At 45.1% G+C, this 4329-nt stretch overlaps 1 pseudogene; it reads right to left on the bottom strand.

Annotated features, from left to right (window-relative positions):
- Positions 1 to 229: 229 nt before the first annotated feature.
- LOC142454948 (heat shock protein HSP 90-beta pseudogene) lies at positions 230 to 2432 on the bottom strand (annotated as a pseudogene).
- Between the last annotated feature and the right edge of the window lie 1897 nt (positions 2433 to 4329).

Genomic DNA, 4329 nt, shown 5'->3' with positions numbered 1-4329 from the left:
TTTTGTATAAATTGGCGTCTTCTTTATTTCGCATACTTTAATAGAACAAAATAAACAAAAAAGAAACCTCACAGATACACATTAACCCCAATCCCATATAAAGGAGGGGACAACAGGGCGTGAGGGCCTTAGATCCTGCTTTACACACAAGAATGGGGGAGGGGGAGCCACTAGTTAGCAGTTGCAGAGTCCAGGTGGGCTAGGGTGACTCAAGTCATGGGGACACTATACAGAGGGCACAAGGTCTGAGGAGAATGGCCTAATTGACTTCCTCCATGCGAGATACATCTTCATCGCCATCAAGAGGGGGAATCTCATCAGGAACAGCAGTGCTGGGCTCCTCGGCTGTCACCTCATCTTCATCAATGCCTAAGCCAAGCTTGATCATGTGGTAGATGCGGTTGGAGTGGGTCTGAGGGTCCTCAAGGGAGAAGCCAGAGAGCAGTGCTGTTTCGGAGAGCAGTGCTGTCTCAAACAGCAGCACCACCAGGTCCTTGACGGCTTTGTCATTCTTATCAGCCTCAGCCTTCTGCCGCAGCCTCTCCACAGTGGGGTGGTCTGGATTGATCTCCAGGTGCTTTTTGGCCATCATGTAGCCCATTGTGGAGTTGTCCCGAAGAGCCTGGGCTTTCATGATCCGCTCCATGTCGGCCGTCCAGCCATATGTACTAGTCACAATGCAGCAGGGTGAAGACACCAGTCTATTGGAGATTGTCACCTTCTCAACCTTCTGATCCAAAATTTCTTTCATGAGCTTGCACAGGTTCTCATACTTGGCCTTGCTTTCCTCCATTTTCTTTTTCTCTTCTTCATCCTCCGGGAGCTCCAGCCCCTCTTTGGTCACGGAGACCAGACTCTTCCCATCAAACTCCTTGAGCTGTTGCACGCAGTACTCGTCGATGGGCTCCGTCATGTAGACCACCTCAAAGCCTCGCTTCCGCACACGCTCCACGAAAGCAGAATTGGCCACCTGCTCTTTGCTCTCACCAGCGATGTAATAGATGGACTTCTGGGTCTCCTTCATTCGGGAAACATTCTGAGAGGGACGTCATCTCATCTCCAGACTGAGAGGTGTGGTAGCGCAGCAGCTCAGAAAGGCGCCGCCGGTTGGTGGAGTCCTCATGGATGCCAAGCTTCAGGCTTTTGGAGAATGCCTCATAAAACTTCTTATAGTTCTCCTTGTCTTTTGCCAACTCAGAGAAGAGCTCCAGGCACTTCTTGACAATGTTTTTGCGGATGACCTTCAAGATCTTGCTCTGCTGGAGCATCTCTCGGGAGATGTTGAGGAGCAGGTCCTCCGAGTCCACCACACCACGGATGAAGTTGAGATACTCTGGGATTAGCTCGTCACAGCTGTCCATGATGAACACACGGCGGACATACAACTTAATGTTGCTCTTTTTCTTCTTATTCTCAAAGAGGTCAAAGGGAGCGCGCCGAGGGATAAACAATAGTGCCCTGAATTCCAACTGCCCTTCTACAGAAAAGTGCTTGACTGCCAGATGGTCTTCCCAGTCATTAGTCAGGCTCTTGTAGAATTCTCCATACTCCTCCTGGGTGACATCGTCAGGATTCCTGGTCCAGGTGGGCTTGGTCTTATTTAGTTCTTCCCGGTCAATCTCCTTAATCTTCTTGGTTTTCTTCTTCTTGCCCTTCCCACTGGCGTCCTCCTCATCTGAGCCACATCTTCAATCTTGGGCTTCTCTTCATCCTCCTTCTCTTCTTCTTTCTCACCTTTCTCTTCCTCAGCTTCAGCATCACTGATTGCCTTCTCCCGTTCCTTCTCCAGATAAAGGGTGATGGGGTAGCCAATGAACTGAGAGTGCTTCTTCACGACTTCTTTGACTCGCCTCTCCTCTAGGTACTCTGTCTGGTCTTCTTTGAGGTGCAGAATCACTTTCGTTCCCCGACCAATGGGCTCACCGTGGTCAGCACGGACAGTGAAGGAGCCCCCAGCAGAAGACTCCCAGGCATACTGCTCATCATCATTGTGTTTGGTGATCACAGACACTTTCTCTGCCAACAAGTAGGCAGAATAAAAGCCAACACCAAACTGCCCAATCATGGAGATGTCCGCACCAGCCTGCAGAGCCTCCATGAAGGCTTTGGTACCAGACTTGGCTATGGTTCCCAGATTATTGATGAGATCAGCCTTGGTCATGGCAATGTCTGTGTCCACTAGAGTCAAAGTGCGCTCCTGCGGGTTGGGGATGATGTCGATTTTCAGCTCTTTTCCACTGTCCAACTTGGAAGGGTCTGTCAGGCTCAGCGAATCTTATCCAAGGCATCAGAAGCATTAGAAATCAGCTCCCGAAGGAAAATTTCCTTGTTCGAGTAGAAGGTATTGATGATGAGGGACATGAGTTGGGTGATCTCCGCCTGGAAGGCGAAGGTCTCCATCTCCTCCTCCCATGGTGCACTTCCTCGGGCATCTTGAAGTGCGCGCGGCGGGTCGGGTGCAGGGCGTGCGGATGCTCGCAGGCTACGCCGAGGTGACTCAAGAGCTGTACTTAACTATTCCAATAAAAGTTGTATCAGTAGAAAGACACTTCTTAAAAGTAAAATTATCAAAAATTATTAAGATCTTAGATTTTTCAAGAGTCACAAAGATCGGTTTCAACTTAATACTGAATTATAGCAAGCCCATCGGACATGGTGGAACTGCTGCTGTGAGTTTCCCAGATTAGAACTCGTTAGGAATAAGCCCAAGGTGCAACCATGACACCAGAACATAGCAGAATAAAACTAAATGCACATAGAATTCTGGAAGTTATATTTTGGGAATATTTTCAGTAATGGAATTTTGGTGCCATACTAATGCATACATTTTAATTACTTTTCATTTACTTAATAATATTTACTAAAAGTTAGTGTATACCAGGGATTGTAAGAGTTAGTAAGTATTTTTGCTGAACCAGATGTTGCTCCGACCTCACTGAGTGAGCCAAGCAGGTGGCTTGAGGTTACACATTGGGCTGCAATCCTCAAGGTCTGCGATTTGAAGCCACCTGCTGCTTTGTGGAGGGTGAGGAGGTGGGTGGTGGTGAAGGAGGGAGGAATACAGGGGCAGTTCTACTCTGTCCTATATAGTCATTATGGTTGACAGTGCATTTGATTTTGGTACTAAGGGATTGACAGCTGTATGTGCTTTACTATCTAAATTAGTTTCTGAGGATTACTTGCCCATAGGTTTAGGTGTAGGCCTTTGATCTTTAGGAAATGTAGCATTTTATTTATAGATAGGCTCCAATTCTAGGTGTGGGTGATTTACACAGCATTTGTATATGGCGATCTGACTTACACTTTGATAACTAATATAAATGATGATTTTCTGAAAAACATCAAATAATGAGTAGAACATCTTTTTCTGAACATGAAGATCACATATCATTAACAATCTATGATGGTCTACACTTTGATCATACCACTAGGCTTATTCATTCTGGTATAATTCACTGTGGACCTTTCCTCGTTCCTGTGACAGACTGCCATCAAAGACTCTTATATGAAGGTGAATTTGTGGCTTGAGAAGGGATTAAATAAATGTGGTGTTAAAAACAGAAAGAAAGATATATTTAAATGATGTTGCTAATGTTATAGTAATATAAAATCATCTTTATTCATTAGATAAAACTTTTCTTCTTTTTAAGCAAAATGGCAAATGAGCAGTATCAAGTATTTATTTTGTAACAAAACCAATTTTGCTTCTTGATAAAGTCCAAATAGATCCACTCTAAGCTGCATCTGTATAACATCTGTATCTTTATTTATAGTTCTATGTATGGATGATAGTTTAAATTTTTATTTTGATAAATAAATAGTATTTTGTTGAAATATGAGAAAGAGAGTATGAGATGATTAGATTTGTTTTAATGGTAGTAGCAGGAAAAAATTAGATTGACTGATGAAAGATTCAGGAAAACAGGTTGCACCTTCATTTGAAGACAGGCATGACTCCATGTCAACTTGTTAAATAGGTTACAGGGTTGGAGTCTAGCCTGTCAATCAAGTGATAGTCAATCATGCCTCTATGTGGGAATGACCTTAAACTGAAGATTGTGGGAACTCCTGTCATCCTCCCTGGAGGTGGGACACACTCTTTCTCTGCTACCCCTTCCTGTTGACAAGCCACATGGAGCTATGCTGATGGAGCTAGAACCTTGGAGCAGGAGGAGCCACATGGAGACCCACACCAGTGCTGAGACGCTTCAGCCGCCACTGGATTCATAAAACGTTCCACCCACTGGCCTGTGGTTTTCCTGCATTTAGAGTCACTGCATGTGCTGCTGTGTGAGTCTGAAGGGGGATTTAGACTGGTATCAGACATGT

Source organism: Tenrec ecaudatus, chromosome 8 (assembly GCF_050624435.1).
Source record: "Tenrec ecaudatus isolate mTenEca1 chromosome 8, mTenEca1.hap1, whole genome shotgun sequence".
Classification (NCBI taxonomy): domain Eukaryota; kingdom Metazoa; phylum Chordata; class Mammalia; order Afrosoricida; family Tenrecidae; genus Tenrec; species Tenrec ecaudatus.
Note: the sequence above shows the minus strand (reverse complement) of the source record. Positions and strands in the feature narration are given on the sequence as shown.